Genomic DNA, 27,745 nt, shown 5'->3' with positions numbered 1-27,745 from the left:
GCGAAAAGACCTATTTTACGCGTTTTTTCTTCAGTGAAGCTTTCCCTGTGCATCATTGGATCGTGGCTATTACAGATTATTTGTAGGCCTTCTTATGCCGCTTAAAATGGTGTGCGGGTATGATATATACGTTCAGCCGTTTGCATGGCAGCTAGCAGCCTTTAAAATTCATAGTTTTTTGGAAATATTGCTTACAAGCAATAATTTACCGTGAACTGCAGTAGATCCAATATATCTATTATATTATTCAATTATTCTATAAGAAATAATTATAATTCCATATATTTCGTGCAATTGATTAAAAATTTACAAAATTACAATAAGACAAATCAATAATGTGCGAATATACTGTCAAAAACAGGGATCTGAATGGATAAGACAATGGCCGATAAATTGATGTACTCCCCTAATGATGTTACACAAAATTAACCCTTTTGTAGATTACAATTGGTGGTTAAACCTCAAATTAATGAAAAATTACATCCAAATAACACCTTTTTGATTAAATGAAACATATCTTTTTAAAACATTTCCCCCCTCTCATATATTCTGCATATAATTATACATTGATTTTTGCACTTTTAAATTAAATCTCATTGTAATGCAGAATAATCACATCTATAACAAGGAATATTATATACAAAGTTGTTTTAAAAAAAAGAAAATGTTTTTTTTTAACAGATTCAATCGCATACTATTAAGTACTGGATATAGAATACGTGTCGTCAATTAAGGTTGCTATTTCCCCTGTCAGTCATTGGTAAATTCATTTATCCAGTAGGATGGGAGGGTTGGGGTAAATGGAATGGATGGAGGGTATCATTTTTTTAGCCCGCTACTGCGTTTACTTTATTAGAGTACATGGCAATTTGATGTAAGATCCAAGTAATTATAAATCCATTAACATATATGGTTATGGGGTTAATTTTTAAAGTGTAAGTAAGGGAATCAGATACTTGAAGAGACTTATTGCTGGTGAGAATGAAAAATGGTATGTGGCAATTAAATTTGCACTTTTATAATACATACGAATACAGATAAATTATCATAAAAATTATAGGTAACAATTGTAAATTTAAACTTTATCAAATAATCAAAATAATAATAGGATGAATTATCAAATTAAATAATGATACAATTAAATAATTAAATAAAATTACCCTTTCTACAGATTACAATAAGTGGTTGAAACGTTTAGACACTCATCTTAATGAACCAATCAATAAAATTTCAATGAAAGCCTTCAAAGTTATTTATTTCTAATAAATGACTTTGCAAATTGAGGGAAACCGCCGTTTTTTTGTTTTTTGTTTTGTTTTTCGTATTACTATTCTTCATCTCAATTATTCGCAAGAGTGTAATTAAAGTTTCAACACTTTATACTTGATGCTCTTCCTCTTTAGAAACATACTAGCGGTTAAAAGTCAGCTAAAAGTCCTGAAAGTTCTAGATCAACTTTTGGGATTAGTATAACGCATGTTTTATTTTATCAAAAGAAGGTGTCTTAACTTTCTTTTATTTTTATAGTAAGTAGTAGTAACTTAAATTACTTTAAAAATAAGAGGTCTACAAAAAAACGATTGCATATCTAAATTCTATGGAAAATTTTACATCTTCTACTTACTAAAAACACCGACTAGCTATGAAAATAAAAGTTAAGACACCTTCTTTGTGCTCATATAAATCTTAAAAATAATCTTAGTTATATTACTAATGCTGCTATATCATCATGACACGTCTGTCCGTCCGTCTGTCTAAAAAGCACTAGTAAAAAGCCTACTAGTACACTAGTAAATGCCTGCAACTTATCTTGGAAATCAAGATCAAGATTCATGTAGAGAGAATTGTTGATTTTTTTGAGCTTCGCTGCTTAAGGATGTTGTTATCCTTGGTATTTGTTGTATCTTTCCATCGTGTTTTTCTTATCTAGTAAACATCAGGAGGAAGGGAGGGGACATTGGACTGTAAATTTTACTGGTACCCAAAGTTTTACAAACAAATTATCTTATTCGTGGACTAAAAAACTTTGGGTACTTTTATTGAATTATGATTGATTGGTTCTAAATAAGTAGTCCACAGAAGGGGTAGTTTTGTTTATCATTATGGGGAAATACATATCAATTTATCGTCTATTGTTTATCCCTTAGGATTCCTGAATAAACATATACGTGCATCAACCATCTAAGAGTCACATACATGTTTCTTTTATCATGCGAAACAAATAAATAAGAGAAATCAATTTTCTGTATGGCTTCAAAACCGATTTATATAACTGGTTCTCAGACATGCTGAAAAAATATTTATATAATCGTATTTCAGACAATTTTCCACAATATCAATACAAAAATCATAAAATTAATAACAGTTTTGTTAAACTTTGACTTTGGCCCCTCGGGTCTTACAAAACTGATTTTTACCTTATGATTTTTCATATTAATATCCCAGGAAAGCTGTCTAAAATATGATGTGATAAATAGCTAATCTTGTCTTTTAAAGTTGTTAAACATGCAATCTAGCTACAAATGAGATATTATAAAAGACATACAAACTGACATATTAAATCATCTTTATCGTAGATAGGTTTATTTCATTCTATTAATCATTTTAAGTGATTTTTAAAAAATAATTATAAATACGGTGCATGATAAATGAAACAGCTCAAAGTCATTGAGAGAATTTGGAAGGTTTTTATCAAGATGCATTTTCAATTCAGGGGACTTGCGCCATCTTTAGACCATAATGAATTCATTCACAGTAGTAATATTCATTTTTCTGTGGGCTATTACATGGTGAGCCTTTGGGTGCATAGTTAATTTACATATGGGAAAGAGTAATCATTAGAGCATAGTCAATTCATTTAAAGTTGTAATATTATTTTTTCTGTAGAGTTTTACATGGGGAACTTTTTAGTGCATAGTTAATCTAGATTTTAAGTTATTTGAAATAACCTTGAACTGCGAGTTTTATTTCTATACCTATGAGGGGCCTATACCTGCGGTGCTCTGTAGCAGATAAAAGGCTAAACACCTTTTATGACATGTTTCTTCATTGAAGAAAGCATTTTATACCCTTGCGCTATTTTATTATTCCTTCAAAACAACAAAAACAAAACAAAAATTAGCAGAAAGAACCTAAATTAGACTGTAAATATTCTTACAGCAAACTTGTTCTGTTATTGGCTAGCTTTTATTGTCAGTAAAAAAGGTTGTTTCATGATTTAACATATTCTAGTACAGAATGGCTTTGAATCCAATTAATATTAGCTGGATTAGAACAAGTTTTCTCAGTCATACTGAAAAATAATGTATAGATCGTATTACAGGTAATCTATCCGGCCCCCCAGGGCTTGAAACTGGTTTTAAACTTATAATGTTTCATTTCAATATTCACGGAAAGCTGTATAAAATACAGTGCGATAAACTATTAAAGCTCAACTTTGCATGTTGAAATATTATTTTGCTGTTTTCAAAGTATAGCTGTTATGTAGTTGTTATCCCTCGGAAGTGTTATTACATTGTATTGGGGTCAACATCATGGAGGGAGGGGACAATGTAAATATAAATTACATCGGTACCCAAAGCTTTATAAACACATTATCCTATTTGATGGCTCACAAAATTTGGGTACTTTTAATAAATTCTTAATGGTTGGTTTATAGCTTTTTAACCAAAAATTTCAATCTACACAATTAATTATTTTGAGTATTAACATTAAGGATGTGTATGAATTAATCGTCCATTATCCTATCCCTTAAGATCCCTACAGGGTCAACATAAAGTCTTATTCCGACACATTCAAATGGTTTTCATTCAGTGATAAAGTCATAAGTAAACTTGGCTTTTTCAAGAGAGAGAGGGGGCACTAGTCCCAAAAGTCTTATAATGACGTCATCTTATTTGTTGACTCAAAACTTTTGGGACTTTTATTGAATTTTTATTGGTTGGTTTATTAAATAGAGTGCCCAAACGTTTAAACCATTAATTGTAATATACAGAGGTAATTTTGTGTATCATCATTGGGCATGTACTTCAATTTATCCATTTAGTTTCTGTATTCAAAACTAATTTACCTCCAACTTCCTCCCCCCCCCCAAAAAAAAATAATTCCCTAGTAATCTCTGTCTCAGCAATTTACCTTTTTTTGTGCTTATATAAGCATTTTTGTCAGATTTTTTTTGCTCATATCGGGAAAGTCCGCACTTTACAACAAAAGTGGCTTACTTAAATCGGAAATGTCGGACTAACGAGCCATTTTCGTAGGTGAATTGCTTACTTGAAGAACTATTATTGCCCTATAAACCCCTAAAAATCCCCAAAAATAAGGGTGGCTGATAAGAATCAGCCAAATCGGACGCTTTTGACGTAAATGTCTTACAGATTAAGATTTTAATCCGGATTATTTTTCTTCAAAATTTAATCCCTTCTCAGCCATTTAAGCTATATTTGTAGTTGATTGCTTACTTATATCTACCATTTTTGCTACAAAATCCTTACTTAAACAAGCCATTTTTGTGATTAATGTCCTACTTATATCTTCCATTTTTGCTACAAAATCCTTACTTAAACAAGCCATTTTTGTGATTAATGTCCTACTTATATCTTCCATTTTTGCTACAAAATCCTTACTTAAACAAGCCATTTTTGGGGTTGATTGCTTACTTAAATCCTCCATTTTTGCTGCAAAACCCTTACTTAAATAAGCCATTTTTGGGGTTGATTACTTACTTAAATCATCCATTTTTGTTGCAAAATCCTTACTTAAATAAGCCATTTTTGGGGTTGATTGCTTACTTAAATCATCCATTTTTGCTACAAATTTCTTACTTAAATAAGCCATTTTTGGGGTTGATTGCTTAATTAAATCATCCATTTTTGCTAAAAAATCCTTACTTAAATAAGCAATTTTTGGGGTTGATTACTTACTTAAATCATCCATTTTTGTTGCAAAATCCTTACTTAATTAAGCCATTTTTGGGGTTGATTGCTTACTTAAATCATCCATTTTTGTTGCAAAACCCTTACTTAAATAAGCCATTTTTGGGGTTGATTACTTACTTAAATCATCCATTTTTGTTGCAAAATCGTTACTAAAATAAGCCATTTTTGGGGTTGATTGCTTACTTAAATCATCCATTTTTGCTACAAAATCCTTACTAAAATAAGCCATTTTTGGGGTTGAGTACTTACTTAAATCATCCATTTTTGTTGCAAAATCCTTACTTAAATAAGCCATTTTTGGGGTTGATTGCTTACTTAAATCATCCATTTTTGTTGCAAAACCCTTACTTAAATAAGCCATTTTTGGGGTTGATTACTTACTTAAATCATCCATTTTTGCTACAAAATCCTTACTTAAATAAGCCATTTTTGGGGTTGATTACTTACTTAAATCATCCATTTTTGTTGCAAAATCCTTACTTAAATAAGCCATTTTTGGGGTTGATTGCTTACTTAAATCATCCATTTTTGTTGCAAAACCCTTACTTAAGTAAGCCATTTTTGGGGTTGATTACTTACTTAAATCATCCATTTTTGCTGCAAAACCCTTACTTAAATAAGCCATTTTTGGGGTTGATTACTTTCTTAAATCATCCATTTTTGCTGCAAAATCCTTACTTAAATAAGCCATTTTTGGGGTTGATTGCTTACTTAAATCATCCATTTTTGCTACAAAATCCTTACTTAAACAAGCCATTTTTTGTGATTTAATTCCTACTTTCATGATGAAAATTATAACCTATAATTAATGTAAAAAAAAACTAAATAAAATAAAGTCAAATTATATTACATGATATTATACAGTATTATAATACATTCAAAATTTTTTTTTTTTTTTCATGTTTAAAAAAGGACTGATGAAAGTTTGTTTTAAATTTATACAAATTAGATGTTTAAATCAAATTCACTAGTTTTCTGCATAAATCAATCTTCTGTTTCTGGTTTAAAGTTGTGTTATAAAGTTCCAGCAAAACCACTCTAACCACAGACTGAGACAATCTGCCTTTGAAGTGATTCTAATGTACTCTAATGTTATTTTGATTGATTTATCAACTCTGTTCTCCAATGAAGTAAACTCCTGAGAAAAAATTACTAAAAATAAAATATATTTAATATTGATATGAAATACACAAAACTACTATTTCTAACATATGTTTCTTTAATATTTACAATAAATATTCATGAATTATTATTAACATTTAGAATAAATAAATAATAGTAAAATATCTAATATAGTATTTGTCATTTGGGATTAGACTTTTATTTAAAAAAATTTAAAGCTATTATATATAAAAACAAGCAATGAAGTGCACTGATGTCTAAGGGGGGAGGGATGTACAGGTATGATAACCCCCACCCCCAATGAAATTTGGCATTTAGGAACTAAGACATCATTGTGGAGCTTCTATGTAATACAGCATGACACACAAAAAGTATTTTTTAGGGTTTACAGACCATATTACTTAGTGTATCAAAAAAAGTAGCATATGTTCTTGATCTCTTAACATTTCCACACAAGAAAAAATTTTTAGAAAGAGCCTAAATTTTGAAAAAGTAACTTAAGAAAAAGTAACTTACATAAGTTTTGAGTAAAAAGTTAAAATAAGTTTTAAGTTGAAAGCATATTTTTGAGTCTTGTAAGGTTAATGATATTTTATGATCCTAACTTTATTAACAAAAAAGATATCAACAAAATAAAATTTCATCAAAATGAGTTTTGATTTTCAATAGCATAATTTACCAGAGATCTAAAGAGATATGTCAAAAAGGGGGCGAAATAAATGTCGGAATTCATTCTTTATAATACACATTGTGATGAAAAAAATAAGTTTTTAAAGTTGAAAGCATTTTTCTATTATTGGGATTATTTATACCCACAAATTTTAGTTCCAAGGTTAAAAGTTTTGGGAATAAAAAAGATTTACAACCTGAAATGGAAATTAACATTCCTTTCAAAAAAAAGCTTAGAAGTCCTTGAAAGTCCTTAAAAATGTAAGAATCGATCTAGCACCGCAAACAATTGGCAAAACTTAATGAAACTTGGTGAAAATATGAAGATTATTACCATAATTATCCCTAAAAATTTCAGCTCTGTATCTTTTATAGGAGTTGAAAAAATCATGTTTCATCCTTTCTTTCTCTGACAGATGGACAGATGGACAGACAGACAGATAGACATTTCAAATAATAGAGTAGCTCCACTACTAATTATAGAATAGCTTTGCTACTAAAAATAAGCTCAGAACTCATATTTATAGTTTTAGAGGGGGTCTTTTGCTCCACTATCCTCTAGAAAGGAAGTCCCGAAATGAAATCTGTAATGGTTATAATTAGTTAAGTTATGTTAAAAAAGTTTTCTTTAAAAAAATCAGATTGATATCTTTACAAAATAAGCTCAGAACTTACATTTTTAGTGTTTTGGGGGATCTTTTGTTCCACTAGCCCCTAAAAGAAAAGTCCCAAAATTCAATTTTTACAGTTTTACAGGTGGATCCAATCAAATAAATGAGCTTACAAGCTATAAAAACAAGCCCAACAATCCAGGGCAAAATTTGGTACTGAATTATAAATATTATTGTAGCATTTGCTACATAACTAAAATACACACACAGAAAAACTTTAGGGTACCTATATTTTTGGGTACCCCAACGCCAAAGAAATGATAAGGGAGTAATAAAAAAAAATTATTTGTGTAAGAACCAATTATATTCAGAAAGTTTTTAAAAAACAGAGGGGGAGAGGAATGAGGATACTTTGTTAAATAGTTTAATGTTGCTGCCCTACTTATGGATATACTTATCCTTGTTTTAAATTAGTATAGTATAATGTTGTTGTTTTACATATGTATATAACTGTCCTTGTTAACATTAGAAGGAATAATGTTGCGTTACTAATGTCCTTGTTAACCCTTACAGATTGGGGGGGGAGTCATATTGGCCCCCCCTCTAGTTATTTCAATGTCATTTTTTTTGTAGGTAAGATAGAGAGTTGTGACTTCATGACTATTTAAGTTTTGTAATTATACGTCGGCAAGAGTTGATCTTATAAGGATATCTGGTCTGTGTCGGTCGTGGTGTCTGGTCAAAGTCGGTTAGGTGGCACCAAATTTAGAAAAAATTTTAAATAAATCTTAATTTCTACATTATGACTTTTGTGTATAAGGAAAACCTAAAATTTTTTTTGGTGAATACTTAGATATCAATGACCTTCTGAGAAAAGTGGTGTTATGACTGTTTGACCGCTTCCTGACCGACTTTATGACTGTTTTTTGTCCGGCTTTTACTACAGACATATATCATGACTATCGTGGCTTATATTACAGCTAGAGACCTATAAATTTTTTTGGTAAATCCTTGAGCAACAATAAACAGATAAAAATATTAATTGGCATCACCAATCGCCATTTTACTGCCGTAACCGCCAAAAATGGCGGTTTCCGTTATTTGCCATTTTTCGGCGATGATCAAAAAAAGTATTTTTTTTTGTTATGAAAAATTAAAAGTTCGTCCTAAAATTTGGTCATCCTAGCTGCAAAATTGGCTGCTCTACAGCTGTTTTTTAATATTTAGCGGCTGGCCGCTAAAAAGCGGCTAAGGAGCGGTCTAATTGCTATGACTAGAAAAAGTAATTTTCTCTAAAAATACACATGAACCACCAGAAAAAATTTTTATGTCTCTAACTGTAACAGGAGCCGAGAAAGAGGGGGCGTCAATAAGAACCCCCCCCCCCCCAATCTATTAAGGTGGGATTTGGGGCCCGATCTGTAAGGGTTAAATTTAGATTATCATAATGTTGCTGACAAACTTGTGGATATAAATGCACTTGTTAAAATCAGTAATTTACCACAAAAATGGCACAATTAAGTAAGCAATTTACTTTTTTTATGCTTACTCCACGAGGAGAGATTACTAGGGACAGCATAATATAATTTTGCCGCGCTATTTATGAATATACTTCAACATTTCCTAAACATCACTATTGTATAATATTGCTGCTCTACTTATATTCATACTTGTCCATGTTAAATTCAGTATAGTAAAATAATGCTGTTCTTCTTATGAACATACTTGTCCTTATACCAGTATTACCTCTAGGGGCTCGGTGACGCTTTGGGTAAAAGTCCTCTCCACCCCACCTTGAACCTACTGTGTCTAAATTGCAATGTAACGCGCTCAATCGCCCAAGGGTATTAAGTAAGGTAACACAAAATAGATAGCCAAATCTTTAATTGCACGAATTTTGTCTAGAGGTCCTAACTGCATGGTAATGAGTTGCACCTGTTTTAAACCAAGACATTCCCCATACTATTAATGTCACAAACCTCCCTCCTTGTTTGCTCAAACAAATGCATCTTAAAAACGTTTTAAGAAATAAAGCCAAACATTAACCTATTTACTAATTTAAAACAAGGAAATTTAAATAACAAAATGATTTGCTCATAAAAAAATTTAAAAGGGTGGGGTCAAAATAGGTAAACAAGGATGACAACATCCATAAAAGCGAAGCTCTGAAAAGGTGTGATAAATGAACATTAACACTTTTAGAGTGTCAGAACTAAATAATCAGAATATAAATGTTTAAAAGATGATACAAAATTTTGAGTAAATTTGTTGAAAAAAAAACTGCTTAGATACAGAAAAATGTTTAAGGACATACTTACATTTTTATAGATGCTACGCTTACAAAATTATACTTTGTTGTCCTAGGAATCAGTATTTCAAAAATCAGATCAATCAAAAAATTTATATAACACAAAAATTAGCTGTTTAGAATGGACGTACGGACATTCAGGTAACAATTATAGAGTTCCTACGATTTCTGAAGTCTACCTAACTACCACAAGAATCACCATACAAATTTTGAAATTGATAGAAAAATTATGACGTGCCTATTTTAATTTAATTTAATTCATAATTTTAATTAACACTCAAAATATTCTTAAAAGTATATGTTCATCTGTCTGTCCGTCAGTTTGTCTGTCTGTCTTTCCGTCGATCTGCCCATTTGTCTATCTGTCTCTTCGTCTGTCTGTCTGTCCATCTGTTTACGTCTGTATGTCTGTCAATACCTTTTCGTTAATTTAGGCATGTTAGAGTTGTCCTTTAAATTTCAAAGGTTTTAGGATTTAGTGCTCAACAAGGTATCCTGAGTGAAAGTTACAATTTTAATTGGGATAAGACAATGAATGTTTAATTGAAATACATCCCCAATGATGATAATAGTTATTTATTGCATCGTATTATAGACAACATTCCGCGGATAGTAAATTTAAAAGATTAATTACGGTTTTGTTAACCCTGAGGGGCCGAAGTCCTTGGCTTACAAATCTGGTATTGATGTTATGTTTTTTTCATTTTAATATTCATATAAAATAGTCTAGTATGGCTTTGAACCGGTTCTAATCCTGCGGATATAAATAGGTTTCAAAGCCATACTGAAAATAAAATAACCCATATTGTAGATTAAAAATTACCAATCAAAGTTAAATAAAAGTACCCAAAGTTTTTATGCTAAATATAGGCGAGGATGGTAATAAAACTTTGGGTACCTTTGAAAATATAGTCCAATGTACCCTCCCCCCTTGGGTGAAAATGTAATTTACTGCTCAATGATCCCTACATCCCTGGGTATGGTGTGTCTACAAAAAGGCAGTGTTCAAACTTTTACACCAATTATTTTAATCTACAAAAGTGGTCCCGTTTTATAATTGTAATTGTGCATATTGTAAACAGTTTTCGCGCAAGTAAATTTCTGCTTTCTACAATATAATATTTTTTTTTTCATTTTGACTCAAAACCTATCAAATCAAAAGGGAAAACTTAGATTCGTAGCCACACTAAAATAGTTATTTATAGCATCCTATTATATACACTAAACAGCTTTCCGTGGATTTTAAAATGTATAATTGTAAGAGTAAAAATATTTTTAGAATAATGCGTTGAAAACTTCATTTTATTTGCTCAAAGATGTGCCTCAAATTAAAAACGTTTCAAGAAAAATGCCACCCCCCTTCTCTTTATACAACCTATCCTAACCTGACCCAAAATTGAAGGTTTCAGTGCTCATCAAGGTACTTCGAGTGAAAGCACCAATATTTTGTTTTAGAGCATTGCAGTTATGGATTTATATTTCTTGTTTTTACTTCAAACTAAATTTTCGTTTTAACTAGGAATCTTAAAGACTAAGACAATGGACGATATTTTGATGAAAATTCCCTTTTTACAAACAAGTTTGAAAACTTAACTAATCAAAATTCAATAATCTATCATTATTATCTTTAGTGTTCAAACGTTTCCAACCCTAATTGTAATCTACAGAATGGGTAATTAAGTTTACCATCAATGTGGATGTATTTAAATTTATCGGCCATTGTCTTATCCATTTAGATCCCTGAAAAATATCAGAGAAACAAGGATGTCAACATCCATAAAATCGAAGCTCTGAAATGAACATTAACAATTGTATAAGAGTGGCATAACTGAATAAGCATGATACTGCTCCAGGACATCTTACATTGTTAGGACATATTTATAAAGATGCTTATAACATTGTACCTCGTTTTAATAAATATTAGTATTCTATAATAAAATTATCAAGATAAATATTTTTTTTTGTCAAAAAGGTTTAAAATTCAATATAGATGTACGAAAATTCTGCTACCTCGTTATAAAGCAAACTTTTTACTCGATATGAGGGTACGAACGGACGTACCGACACGAAGTATAGAGAAGCTTTTCTTTTAAAATGTATAATTGATTTTCCAGTATGGCTTCAAAACGGACTAAAATCCGCTGGATTAGAACCGGTTCTCAACCATACTGAAAAATAAGGATAGAATCATATTACAGACCATTTTCCACGAAAATTATAAGAATCATAAAATTTGAACCAGCTTTAATCTTATTATTTTTCATTTTGATATCCGCGGAAAGCTGACAATAATACAATGCTATAAATTAATATTCCAGTAGGGAAACCGATTAAAATCCGCTGGATTAGAACCGTTTCTCAACCATAATTAATAAATACCAGTTTTGTTTCTATTCTCATATTTTTTATTTTAATATCCACAGAAAGCGGTCTTTAATACGATACAATAAAAAAAACTAATCCAATCTAATTTCTAATGAATATCAAAATGAAAAATTGTAAGATTAAAACCCGTTTTCTTAACCCAGGCCAGGAAAATTTGTTTTAGGTTTATGATTTTTATTTTAATTTACGTGGAAAACTGTCTGTAATACGATCAAATACATAATTTTTCAGTATGGCTAAGAACTGGTTCCAATCCAGTGGATATTAATCGGTTTCAAAGCCATACTAGAAATTTCGTTTTAACTAGGACATTGTCTACATAATAATGCATATTTTTCAGGATACACAAGAGTCGGCTCAAAGATATGCATCATATAAATAAAACAGTAAATAAAGTAAAATGCCAATCCCCCCCCCTTCCCCGCTTGTTATTCTACCTAACCCAACCTTACCCAAAATTCAAGGTTTCAGTGCTTAACAATGTACTTCAAGTGAAAGCGCCAATATTTTTATTTTAAAGCATTGCTTTTATGGATGATTTTTTTCTTATCTACTTCAAACTTAATTTTCGTTTTTAACAAGAATCGTAAGGAATAAGACAATGGACGATCAAAAATCTGATTAATGAGCGAGCGTTTTTAGGGAGGGGTGGTACGTTGGGCTCCTTGTGAAACAAGTCCACAAAGTTTATAAAAATAGTTCTCTTATTTTTTGGGAAAACAACTTTTAGCACTTAAATTAAATTTTGATTGGTTTGTACTATATACAACTACTAGCGGCTACGCCCCTAGAGGCCTCTAGTGGCACTTTAAATGTTTTTGTTTGATAAAGTCTCTACTATAATTTTTTACGTACGATACCTCTTCATTTGACGTTGAAGTCTCCTAAACGTTTTTTAAAATTTCGATTTTTTTGTCATTTCTCTTGGGAGGGTGGTGGTACCCTCCCCCAAAATAGTTAAAAACCTTCCCGGGACTTATGAGAAGCTACCCTGTTAAGGAGAACCCGATCGGTTCAGCGGTTAGCGAGATCCTTCGGTACACACAGACAGACAGACAGACAGACACACAGACAGACAGACACACAGACAGACAGACAAACATCCTGTTACTTTAGTATAAGGATAGTTTCTAAACGTTTCTTTTCTAATTGTAATCTATTAATTTTGTTTACCATCATTGGGGATGTAAATTAATTAAACGGCCATTGTCATATCCCTTTAGGTTCCTGCGATAATAAAACTTCAATATAAGTACCGAAAGCTTCTGGGCCAACAAATAAGATAACATAGTTATTAAATATTGTGTATAATTCAGGGAAACTCGCAATCATGGCTTAACACGTAGCGCATCCGCTCATTGTCGGGGAGGTGATAGGTTTGAATCTCGACCCGACATTGTGTCATAACTTAAGGCGTTAAAAGTTGTTCCTACTGCTGATATGTCAAGTGTTAATGAACATTTACAATTGTAGAGTGTCAGAACTAAATTAGCATGATACTGTATAAGGACATAATTAAATTTATAGGACTTCATTAAAGATATGCTTTGCTTATAACATTGTCCCTTGTTGTCATAGGAATCAGTATTCCAAAAATAAGATAATTAAGATCTTTTAACAATTATAGAGTTGCTACGCTTCCTAAATCGTACCTACTTGTTATAATGTAGTATGTTTTAAATTGATAGGACAATTCTAACATGTCTAAATTAAAGAAAAAAGCTAACCAGTACTGACGGACAGACCGACCCTGATTATAGAAAGGTTTTCTTTTAAAAAGTTACAATCCATTTTCCAGTATGGCTTCGAAACCGATTAACCGCTGGATTAGGACCGGTTCTCAGCAGAGAGATTAGACAATGGGCTGTTTATTACAATAGTTCCCAAAGTTTTATAATAACTTTTCATATTCATTGGCTAAACAACTTTGGGGACTTTTGATTTTAATTTTGATTGGTTGATTCACTAAGTAGAGTGTTCAAACGTTTAAACCACTAATTTTAATATACTATAGGGTAATTTTGTGTTTCATTATTAAGGATGTACATAAATTTATCGGCTATACTGAATCATGTTTAGCATCAAATTACAGACATTTTTTCATGAATATTAAAATAAAATCATAAAATTTTGTTTTTATTCCTATATTTTTTATTTTACTTTACACTGAAAGTTGTCTATAATACGATGTAATAATTAATTAGTCAAATCCCGGTCTGGTGATGTAATTTCAATAATCTTATTAAAAGCAAAGTTTGTTTATTTTAAGGTTCTGTGCGTCCGTCTGTTCATACACTATGTCGATTTAGAATTGTCTTATCAATTTCAAACTGTAGGTGGTGATTCCTGTGTATTATTTAAGAAGCGTAGCAACTCTATGAACAAGAAGTTTGTACGTCCAATTAAAATATGTGGATTTTTTTTTTTTATGATTTTAAACCAGTTTTGTTAGTCCCGAGATTCCAAAGGCACGCGTAAACAAAACTGGTTTTAATCTTATGTACATTTTTGTATTCATAGAAAACAGGATATAATGTTTTTTCAGTATGCCCTAGAACCGAAATTATTTTTTCCAGTATGGCTTCAAAACCAATTAAAATCCGCTGAATTAGAACCGGTTCTAATCCATACTGAAAACAATCATGTATTCAACTTATTACAGACAATTTTCCACGAGTATAAAAACAAAAAATCATAACATTAAAGTCCGTTTTCTTTACTAGGTCCTTCAACTATTAAGAGCAAACAAAACTGGTTTTAATCTTTTAAATTTTTCAATTTAATATCCGCGGAAAACTGACTATAATACGAGGCGATAAATAATTATTATTTTTTGAATCATATACTGTTTTTAAAAAGTAACAGGATCTATGTGTGTCTCTGTCTGTTTAAGGGAGGATACCACCATACATCCAAGAAAAATCACCCCAAACTCCACTCCCCCTCAAAAAAACCCACAAAATAACTTACAGTTTGGAACCTGCTAGAGTTTTGAGTAAACGAATGAGATAAAGTTGTAATAAAACTTTGGGTACCAGTGTAATTTATAGTCCAATGACACCTCCCTTCTTTACTGCTCAAAGTTATACATCAAACAAAAACGCATACCAAGCATCAACCAATTTTTACTACTATTATCCAAGTTTCTAATCCAAACATTACTATATAAACCCCGCCCATTTAGTATATGCGTTAAGTTAATTAAAATAAGTAAATAACAGAATGCTTAACTCATAAAAACGTTTGTGTCCCAATAGTTAAAAAAATCCATAGATAAAGGACGCAATGATTGACTATACGTACAAGTACATGTGATACGATTTATAAACTTTAAATAAAAACATAGTCTAACCTTTTATATTATTAAAAAGAACTGCATAGTTTCCTTTCAGCTACACTCAATTTGATGTAATGCGTAGATATTATTTAACATTACAATTGCTACAATTTAAATATTCTTAAAAGTAGAACTTAATTTTTAGAATATAAATTGTTACAAATGCACTATTAAAAGATATAAAATTAACCAAAGAATTTTTCATTAATTATCAAATAAAATAACTATCACTGTAGATTTAGAATATACTTTGCACATACTTATAACACATAAATGTTTCTCCCAAGCTTAACTTTGGTTTACTGACGATGACGCGACACGGGAACTGTGTTGACCCTACTTATGAGCTGGCAGGACACGCACACACACGCACATACCCACACTCACACACACACCAACCATTTATACACAATTTTGTATGGTAAGGGAAAAGATAATTAAACAACAAAAATTTTACATAAAATATTTAGGAAGCAAATTCTGTCTTTTGTAGATTATTTAAAATATAAGAACCCAAGCTTATTAGCTAATTAATGAGCGAGGGTGGTTTTCAGGTAGATAATGGACATTAGGTTGTTTATTACACTAGTCCCCACTAGTTTTATTAACGTATTCTTATTCGTTGCCTATCAACTTTGGGGACTTTTATTGAATTTTGAATCATTAAGTATAGTGTCTAAATGTTTCAACCACTAATGGTAAACTAAATAAGGGGTATTTTTGTTTATCATCAACGGGGATGTTTGTCAATTTATCAGCTATTGTCTTATCCCTTTAGATCCCTGGTGGTTAAAAATTCAATTAACGTACTTTTATGCCAACGAATAAGGCAAAGTGATTATGAAACTATGTACATATTTATTAAATTTATTCAGGGATCTTAAGGGATAAGACAATAAACAAATAGATCTACAATGACGACTAATAAAATTGCCCCTGTTGTACATTGTTTTACTGTAAAAATTATTGGTTGACGTTTTCTCCAATGTCTTTTCACTCCCTGAGTATTTTTAAGATTTACTGTACAATGTTCCCTCACTCTCTGGGAATAGTAAGAGTTGTCTACAGGGAGGAAATAATGAACGAAAAATGTCGGTCTAAATTCTGTCTATAATATCTAGGAAAGACAAGAAAAAGACAGTATGAATATCTGAGAATTTTTTTTGGGTATAGTCTTTATATTTTTACATATTTCCTAATATCTTTAATGTTTTTTTGGTCCGAATTTCAAACTTTTTTGAGATTTTCTTTTTTTTCTGAGCATCTAGTATGTAATTTACTTTGACTGTTGGTATGTAAGTCATCATACAAAATAAAATAAGGTTTTGTTTTTATTTTCTCTAATAAATCTATTCTTGATTTTAAAGAATACTCTTTCTTTTTGTAAGTATTCCCATCCACGATTTTTGTCCTTTGCTACTTATGGATGTTGTCATCCTTGTTTAAATTATCATTGGAAATGTATACCATATGTAAATTTATGATCCGTTTCTTATCCTTTAAGATTCATAAATATAAGACACATAAAAAAACCTTATTGTTTTAAAGCGAAACCTTCTATAAAAAAATAAAGGTAGAAAAGTAAGTCTGTATGTAAACAGAATCACTCTTATGGTTTGGATGTTTCTATAATTTTGTCTTTAAATTTAAGTATTTTCACTACAAGAAGAATAAGAGTGGGTTTAAATTTCAGCAGTAACCAAAGTTTCATAATCATTTGTTGGTCTAAATTTTTTTTACTTTTATTTAAAATTGTACACTAAATTATCCCTTTAGATCCCCGAGCAAAATAAAAAAAATATTTTGAGGACCAATTATTGAAAAATATTTTATTTCACACCCTAGCAGCCAAGATTAGTTATTATCGCAGCATTCTATAATTAGCTTTTTGCGGATAGTCAAACGATAAATTATAAGATTAATTCCGGTTTTGTTAGTCCTGAAGGGCCGAAGGCTTGGTTCAATGAAACTATTATGAATATTAGGATTTTAATTCTACTCTTCATAGAAAATGTCTATATTTTGATATGATACATGATTTTACAGTATGGTTGGGAAATGGTTCTAATCCGGCAGATATTAATTGATTTTGTAGCCATACTGGAATAGTTATTTCTTTCATCGTATTATAAACCGCTTTCCACGGATATAGAATGTACAATTATGAGATTAAAACCAGTTTTTTTAGTCCCGAGGTGCCGAAGGCACAGGCTAAAAAATGGTTTTAATCTTATGATTGTACATTTCTATAATCGTAGAAAGCGGTTTATAATATGATGCTAGACATAGTTTTTTCGTATTGATGAGAACCGGTTCCTGTCCACCAGATTGGAATGAATACGAGAAAATCAAATAAAATCAGGACTGAATGATGAGAGGCAGAAAAGAGAATCATAGAGTAGCTTTGCTTTTTATTCTTTCTTGGTTAGTATTTTTTTCCAGAGGGAGAGCGGAGACAATTGGCTGTTTATTTCAATAGTCCCCAAAGTTTTACAATAACGTTTTCTTATTGGTTGGCTTTGGGGAGTTTTACTGTATTTTGATTGGTTTATTAACCCATTAGTGACGAACCGGGTATTAAAACCTGGTTCCACCCGGTTCCAGAAAATGTTTTAAAAAACCGGTTTCCAGTCTTCAAATTGCATCATTCTCAGTATGAATCCCCCCTCTACCCTGGTTTTTATTTCCCCCTGGAGCAGGCAGTTTTGCTTACTTCCGTTTGCCGGTATAGCTAAACAAAATTTGAAAACCATGAAAATAATGGTGAATTCAAAATACCCTTTCTAACTTTTTTGTTTTTATAGTAAAGTTGCTGATTTTTTTTGAGAAATCTAATGTTTATTGACAAGTACATCTATTTGTGAATTCGTTTTATTCAAATTATTATTTCTTATATGATTTTTTTATCGTTTTTTTTATGCCCTATTGTGACCCGGTTTGGCATGGCCATAAATACCCGGCAGTTTTAAAACCCAGCTCAGCTTTGGATTTATTACCTGGTTTTAACTTTTAAACCATTAAATATTTGTTTATGATTTATTATTCTTGAGCCACCCTAATAAGTATACCCTAGTAATCTCTATATGTGTCCACCAATATTTTTATGCTCTTTTTCTGATATTCATCACCCAATTTTTATATGTTCTTTTTTTGTAGTGTGTGTGTATTAAAACTTCAAGAAACAGGTTTTTTTAAACCGAAAATGGCGGCACCTATAGCCGAAACACTAAATTGGATATAAATCACTTCGTATATTTCTTGTAGCTCTATAGATTACATGAGGTTGTGTAGTTTTCAATTACGGATCATATCAAAGTTCTAAAAAGTGTTCATCTCACTTTGGGCGTTCAAAAATTATATTTTTTATTTTTTTGTCGAAATAAGTTGGTATTTAGAAAAAAACGGGTTTTAATGCTGGCAGAAACCGCCTAAAACGGGTCAAAATGCCCGTTGTGCATTTATGGCCATGCAGAACTGGGTTTTTTTGCAACTTTCCTGTGCACGCCACTAGAGCAAAACAAAAAAAATGGAATTCTGTTTTGACTATTATAAAGCTTCCCTGAGATTTTCAGCTCGATCGGCCCATAAAAGTGGCGCTCGGCACTAATGGGTTAAATTGAGTTTATAAACTTTTCAACCCTTAATTTTAATCTACAGAAGGGATAATTTCGCGTGTCATATTTAGGGATGTGCATCAATTTATTGACCATTGTCTTATCTCTTTAGATCCCTGATTTGTTTCATAATTTTATTTGTTATCCTTGCTCATGTGTTGTAACTTATAATATAGTCTAATGTTAAACTTATTCTTGGAGGGATAGGACAATGGCTGATTGGTTATTATACATTTTTACATAAAAATTAAATGGTTTGGCAAGGATAATTAATATTCCATCGTCCTTCTCCAAAATCCCAATTTTAATTAAATCTACAGACCTTTGAATCTAACTAATTAAGCTAGGTAAATGAAATTTAAAGTTGAAATCTATTTTTTTCCGTTTTAAAGAATAATAAGATAATTTCTCTAATTTAAATGAAAACAATCATTTTTTAATCTTTTGTCCTAATCCCCATATAAAAGTAACAGGATGTCTGCCTGTGTCCCTGTATGTCTCTATGTCTGTCTGCAGTGAAAAACTTTGCCAAAAGCTGAACAGATATTGTTTTCCTGTATGGATCTTTAATTGTATCTTCTCATTGGTCCTAGGTAGGTTTATTCTATTTTATAAGGGTACCACACTCCTCAAAATATAAATAGTTCCTAGAAAAATTTTATCCCCCCTCCCTAATTTTTTTTACTTTTTTTCTCTTAAAACTAATTCGGAGAAGGTCATTTTACCCTTTTTTCTGACTTCAAATTCATCTAGTGGCCTCTAGGGTAAGCCAAATAAGCAATAAATGTGATTGATTGATTGTAAGTAATTTGTGAAAAAATAGCATGATCTGGTATATAAGCCAAATAAGCAATGATTTTGTATATAAGCAAAATAAGCATTTATTGTGATTGACTGCTTGTAAGTAATTTATGAAAAAATAGCATGATTTAGTATATAAGCCAAATAAGCATTTATTGTGATTGATTGCTTATAAGTAATCTATCAAAAAATTGCATGATTTGGTATATAAGCCAAATAAGCATTTATTGTGATTGATTGCTTATAAGTAATCTATCAATAAATTGCATGATTTGGTATATAAGCCAAATAAGCATTTATTGTGATTGATTACTTATAAGTAATTTATCAAAAAATTAGATGATTTTGTATATAAGCAAAATAAGCATTTATTGTGATTGACTGCTTGTAAGTAATTTATGAAAAAAGAGCATGATTTGGTATATAAGCCAAATAAGCAACCATTTTCATTGGTTGCTTATAAGTAATTTATGAAAAAATAGCATGATTAGGTATATAAGCCAAATAAGCAATAAATGTGATTGATTGATTATATGTAATATATCAAAAAATTGCATGATTAGGTATATAAGCCAAATAAGCATTTATTGTGATTGATTACTTATAAGTAATTTATCAAAAAATTGCATGATTTGGAATATAAGCCAAAAAAGCAATCATTTTCATTGATTGCTTGTAAGTAATTTATCAAAAAATTGTATGATTTAGTATACAAGCCAAATAAGCATTTATTGTGATTGATTTCTTATAAGTAATCTATCAAAAAATTGCATGATTTGGTATATAAGCCAAATAAGCATTTATTGTGATTGATTGCTTATAAGTAATCTATCAAATAATTGCATGATTTGGTATATAAGCCAAATAAGCATTTATTGTGATTGATTGCTTATGAGTAATTTATGAAAAAATAGCATGATTTCGTAAATAAGCCAAATAAGCAATCATTTGGTATTATCCTCTTTTCTCAATTTTTCTCAAAATTTGACAATTTTTATACCCCCCCAAAAAACGTCCCCCTGGCCTGCCTAGCCGCGGGCGCTCAGCCCCCTAGCCAAATAACCTAACCTAACCCAGTCAAAAATTGAAGAAAAAATTGATTGCTTTTAATTAATTTATCAAAAAATTGTATGATTTGGTATATAAGCCAAATAAGCATTTATTGTGATTAATTGCTTGTATGTGATTTATAAAAAAAAATAGCATGATTTGGTATATAAGCCAAATAAGCAATTATTGTGATTGATTGCTTATGAGTAATTTATGAAAAAATAGCATGATTTGGTATGTGGGCCAAATAAGCAATCATTTTCATTGATTACTTATAAGTAATTTATCAAAAAATTGCATGATATGGTATATAAGCCAAAAGAGCATTTTTTGTAGTTGATTGCTTATAAGTAATATATCAAATATATAAGCAATCTACCAATCTAGGAATCAAACTAGCAACCCAACCAATAAGCAAATCTCATTAAAACTTAATAAAAGTATGCAGAATATAAAATGATTCAATCCCTGAAAATTTCAGCCGTCTATGTTGAATAGGAACTGAGAAAATCATGAAAACTTTAAAATGTAAGAATCAATCTAGCCCCTTAACCAACTGACAAGCAATAAATGAAAATGATTGCTTATTTGGCTTATATACCAAATCATGCTATTTTTCATAAATTACTTATAAGCAATCAATGAAAATGATTGCTTATTTGGCTTATATACCAAATCATGCTATTTTTTCATAAATTACTTATAAGCAATCAATGGAAATGATTGCTTATTTGGCTTATATACCAAATCATGCTATTTTTTCATAAATTACTTACAAGCAGTCAATCACAATAAATGCTTATTTTGCTTATATACAAAATCATCCAATTTTTTGATAAATTACTTATAAGTAATTAATCACAATAAATGCTTATTTGGCTTGAATACCAAATCATGCAATTTATTGATAGATTACTTATAAGCAATCAATCACAATAAATCTTTATTTGGCTTGTATAACAAATCATGCAATTTTTTGATAGATTACTTATAAGCAATCAATCACATTTAGTGCTTATTTGGCTTATATACCTAATCATGCAATTTTTTGAAAAATTACTTACAAGCAATCAATTACAATAAATGCTTATTTGGCTTATATACCAAATCATGCTATTTTTTCATAAATCACTTACAAGCAATCAATCACAATAAATGCTTATTTGGCTTATATACCAAATCATACAATTTTTTGATATATTACTTATAAGCAATCAATGAAAATGCAAATTATTTATAAGTAATCAATCACAATAAATGCTTATTTGGCTTATATACCAAATCATGCAATTTTTTGATAGATTACTTATAAGCAATCAATCACAATAAATGCTTATTTGGCTTATATACCAAATCATCCAATTTGTTGATAAATTACTTACAAGCAATCAATCACAATAAATGCTTATTTGGCTTATATACCAAATCATGCAATTTTTGGATAAATTACTTATAAGCAATCAATCACATTTGTTGCTTATTTGGCTTATATCAGCCAAATCTTCTCTTTTTTTCATAAACTGCTTACAGGAAGGAAGGGATTAATTATTACTCCTCCTTCTTTTTCTTCACTTCAACTTATATAAGTAACTTTTACTGTAAATGACTGAGTATTTATTTACTCCACCCTCTTTTATCTCACAAGTAAGACCAAATTGTTGTAGAATGCTGATATAAGTAAGCAATTAGTATTCTTTATGGCTTATCAGTAATTTACCACAAAAATGGCACAATGGCACATTTAAGTAAGCAAAAAAAAATGTTAATTGCTTACTTACACGTTTTGAGATTACTAGGGATTAATTCTAATTTCAAAGGATGCTGTACATATTGGTGCAAAAAATGGGGACAATTTTTAAATTGATTTGACGGGGCTGTTTATTTACGTCACAAGTGAGGGGAAAGAAAAGGGAAGGAGGAAAGAAACCCCCTAGAAAAGAGATGGGGGTATGACGTCACAGGCCAAAACAATTTGAAATTTGTCCCCATTTTTTGCACCAATACGTACAGCATCTTTTAAAGCAACAGTGCAAAAGTCCCTTTCCTTACAAGATAGAGCTCGTACCTTTAATTTAGGCATGTTATAATTATCTCATTGATTACAAACTTTGCATGATGATTCCTGTACCAGTTGGGTATGATTCAGAAAGCATAGAAAATCTATAATCATTACAAGAAAGTCTTTTCGTTCATTTAAAACGTGCTGATTTTTAAAGAAGTTGTATTTTGCTTTTTATTTAAGATAGCTAGCCGGTTCTTTCAGTAAGTAGTAGATGTAAAATTTTTCATAGAATTCAGATATGCAATCGGTTTTTTTTGTAGACCTCTTATTTTTAAAGTAATTTAAGTTTTTTTAAAAAATAATTAAGTCGGTTTTAAGGTACTAAAACGCAACAAAATAAAAGAAGAAAATAGCCAGTATGAACAAAAATAGTAAGATCTTTAATTTGACACCTTACTTTTAAAATTCTGTTGAGTAATTGTTGAAAAAATCTATTTTTTTAACCTCGGTTTAATCAAAACATTAAACCTAAATATTTTCTCATACAGACATAAAAATATGGGTTCATATATACCATTAGAATGAGAAAAATAATATGAATCCATTCTAAGCAAAATTGAAAAAGTTAAAAAAAATTGCAATAAAAAATAGAAAAAATAAAAAGTTTATTTTAAGAATTGTAACTACTAAACTAGCCAATCACAAATCGCAAAAATTGACGAATCGGGAAGCTTAACCTATAAGATTAACCTATAGAATTGCCAGAAAAAAAGGAGAACGTTCATACAATATATACAATAGATACTACAATAAATATAGTGATATTAAAGAACATGTAAAGAATGAAAAATTATGAACAAATATGCATCAGTCTGTTTATAAACTTCAAAACAATGCAGTTAAAAATACATTATTGTTTCTTGTGTTTAAAAAATATCTGCTACATTGCATTGTCTTTTGTTTAGGTTTGGTTCAGGTTTGGTTCAAGCTAACCCTTTAAAGCCGAAAATTATGATTCTTAAAAACAACTTATTTTTTTTATTATAGTTTTATAAAACTTTTTCAATTTTGCTTAGACTAGATTTGTAATATTTTTCTGATTCTAAAGGTATATATGAACCCATGTTTTTTATGTCTGTATGAGAAAATATTTAGGTTTAATGTTTTGATTAAACCGAGGTTAAAAAAATAGATTTTTTCAACAATTACTCAACAGAATTTTAAAAGTAAGGTGTCAAATTAAAGATCTTACTATTATTGTTCATACTGGCTATTTTCTTCTTTTATTTTGTTGTGTTTTAGAACCTTAAAACCGACTTAATTATTTTTAAAAAAACTTAAATTACTTTAAAAATAAGAGGTCTACAAAAAAACCGATTGCATATCTGAATTCTATGAAAAATTTTACATCTACTACTTACTGAAAGAACCAGCTAGCTATCTTAAATAAAAAGCAAAAAAGTTGATACAACTTCTTTCTTGACTTAGATTTATCTTTTATTATAACCATCACAAGAAAGTATAATATTTTTTGCCAATGTTCTCTGTAAATAAGTTCTAAAAATAAGAGAGCGGCCTTAAACAGCATCCTGTATTTAGGCAATTTTGCTACAAATCTATATAAAATTGTAAAGTTCTGATACTCTACAAGTGTTAATGTTTGTTTGTTCTACCGTCTGAATATAGAGCTTTGCTTTTTGGGATGTTGCCATCCTTGTTCACCATAAGGAAAAAGGATAAGAGGATGAATACTCACCCCTTTTTCATGGTAAAATACTACTTCCCCATCCCTAAGTTTAGAAGCAGATGAAAATCAAAAGCCGCCCAGGGCTTTTTGTAAGTCAATCATAAATAATAATGTAAATAAAAATAAAAGCAATATTTAGCAAACAGCCGTGGGCGGTCAGAATCAGCTGAATGTTCATTATGAAAAAAATTTCCCCCTTTTTAGAAATAGAAGGATTCATCTTTCATGAACAAATTTTTTAAAATAAAAATAGAATTCTATGTAATTTTTAATTAAAACATTAAAACGAAAATATCTAATCTAATATTCTTGCCCTAAATATGGAAATAGTAAAAAGTAAAAAGATATTTTTTTTAATAATTTTTAATCCTCCCATTTGAAAAGTAGTGGAATAGCAATAAATTTTAGCGCGGCAACAGCGCTGAGTAGGCCTCTAGGCCCACTGCCTATTTTCGTCTTCTAGTTGCTTCGATTCCTCTATTTATTTTTTTCTCTATGTTGTTCACAAATTTCCATACTGTTTACCCATGACTTTATGCTAGAAATGGCATCTATGATACGCTATTAAAGTCGTAAATGAATTTACACCTATGTAAAACCTTTTATAAATTTATCTTTTACATATTTTATAGGCCCCAAAAACACCCATACAAAAAGCATCATTATGGGGGGATAGATCAATGGCATCAACTTATTTATCCTCTCAAAAACAAATCACCTATTTTATTATCATTATTATTTATAGTATTGTATTAACGACAGCTTTTCGCAGACATTTAAATGAAAAATTAATAGCCCCGAGGGGACGAAACTGGTGTTAGTCTTATAATTTTTATTTTGATAAATGTAGAAAATTGTCTGTAACACGATATCATACATGATTTTTCAGTATAGATAAGAACCGGTTCTTATCCAGCGGATATTAATCGGTTTTTAAAGCCATAATGGAAAATGAATAATACAGGTATTCCACCTTTAAAAGGACAAAAAGGTATATATATGTATGCAAGATTATCTACATATTAAATATAAAGTAATTTTTTTCAGTAGACCCGACCCTCCCATTTATATAAAAACATATCAAATTGTATGAAAAGGCGGAGCGAACCAATTGAAGCATTGTCCCTACGTGTTGGGCTCTACTGAACCTTACCTAACCTAGCCATAAAAATAGTAAATGTTTTAAGAATAGATGTATAACACATACTACTACCTGGAGACATTTTTTGTCTGCTAGCAATTGCTTTTCATTCTTTTGTAGGGACTTGGCTGTGTTAATATTTGAATCGCTATTGGTTGATATTCAAAGACCCAATTGAAAGTCGGTACAGGGTTTACGGCGTATTTAAACCCTTACCCCTCTATTATTTTATTTTTACTTTAATTTAAAATTAAAAATAAACAGTAGAAGAGGGGCTAGGGTGGCCTACAATCAAGAAAAAGATTTTGCAAATTTTTCTGACAAATATTAACATAATTTACGCACTGAGTAAATTTCTTATAAATTCTTATTGCATAAATTACAATTTTTATATCCTGCATTAACCCTTCCCAAATAAATGTATTGAAACTAGAATATTTATTTATTGCATCGTATTATAGACAGATTTTCACGGAAGTTAAAATGAAAAGCCAGTTTTGTTAGCACGGGCCTTCCGGGTCTAACAAAACTGGTTTTAATTTTATGATTTTCATTTTAAGTACAGCGGTTAGTGAGATTCTTCGGTATAAACACAGAGACATCCTGTTACTTTAGTATAAGGATATAATCCCCCTCTTATTTTCTAAATATTTCGAAATAAGGGGGAGAATAGTTTTACTTCATTTTTTTTATTATTTTAGGTAAGGTTCGGTTAGGTTATTTTCGGTACTGGGTATGGTTAGGACACCGCTGGTATTGGCCCCACATTGGTAAGGCATAGAAAAAAAAACCTCTGATTATTTTTCAATCAATTTTAAACATAATGGGGAGGGGGGGGGGGGGATCTGTTATTAGAATACTTCAGGAATTGATAAACTGTTTGATAAATTTAAATTTCCCCCTCCCCCAAATAAGCAAAATCTGTCCCAAGTAGGGTTAAGCCAGTATGACCAATTTTCTCAAGTATTGCAATGAATATACGATATACGTGGATATATTGCCAGGGGAAAATTTGTTCTTAATTCATATTGTAGTAGGGGAAGGGATGGGATAAAGGAAGTGGATAGGGTTATCGTTCTTTTAGCTAGCTGCTAGTATTCATTTACAAAAGTTCATGAAAATCTGGTGCAACATCCAAGTAATACTATATCCATTATTATTGCGTGAGTGCTGCGCTAGTTTATGTGAAAATAAATTGCAACAGTTTTTTTGCAAAATAATTTAGCAAATAAACTTTAATATTGCTATTAGACATAATCTAGGTAGATTGATCTTATCTGTAATTACAAAAAAGTATGTTTCCAGAATGGCTTCGAAATCGATTAATATCCGCTGTATTAGAACTAGCTATCAGCCATGCTGAAAAATCATGTAAAGTATATAGCAAAACTGTTTTAATCTTATAATTTTCATATTCATATCTGCGAAAAGCTGTCTATAATACTTGAGATAAAAAACTTATAACCATCTATAACTAGTGCATCCGCTCGTCGTCTGGGTAATTCTTAATTTACAGTCCAATGTCCCCTCCCTCCCTGTTTTTTTTAGGGGTCTATAAATTATAAAATGTAAGTTAAACTAGTATTTAAAGATTTAATCATACCATAGTAGAATACCTTATATTTCTAAAATGGATTAACCAATTCCCCCTCCCCACAAAAGAGTACATTATTAGCTTGACGTCTTGGAGATATCGAGCTCGAATCCGAAACACAGTACGTCAAACGAGCAACATTAAAATGGTACCTACTGCTGCTATGTCAGGTACGTGACATAGAAATTAAGAAAGGGTAGACATGCATTGGCCCATGGACAGGCGCAACTCACTACCGTTAGGACTATCAGACAAAGAATATATATAAATATTTTTTTGTTTTCTATTTGATGTAGAGTTAAAAAGCATGACAACATCCATAAGTAGCAAGGCACAAAAAATTTGGATTGGACAAACGAACAAAGCCAGTTATAGAGTGTCATGAAAATTTTTTAAAAATAACCAAAAATAAAATATCACCAAACCT

At 30.4% G+C, this 27,745-nt stretch overlaps 1 long non-coding RNA gene across 1 annotated transcript in view; it reads right to left on the bottom strand.

Moving 5' to 3' along the window:
• The window catches only part of LOC145331923 (uncharacterized), a 71,451-nt gene that overhangs the window by 31,891 nt on the left and 11,815 nt on the right, over positions 1-27,745 (bottom strand). The window lies entirely within an intron of this gene.

The sequence above is a fragment of the Acartia tonsa genome, chromosome 11 (assembly GCF_053477335.1).
Source record: "Acartia tonsa isolate MP-2025a chromosome 11, ASM5347733v1, whole genome shotgun sequence".
Taxonomy (NCBI): Eukaryota; Metazoa; Arthropoda; class Copepoda; order Calanoida; family Acartiidae; genus Acartia; species Acartia tonsa.
Note: the sequence above shows the minus strand (reverse complement) of the source record. Positions and strands in the feature narration are given on the sequence as shown.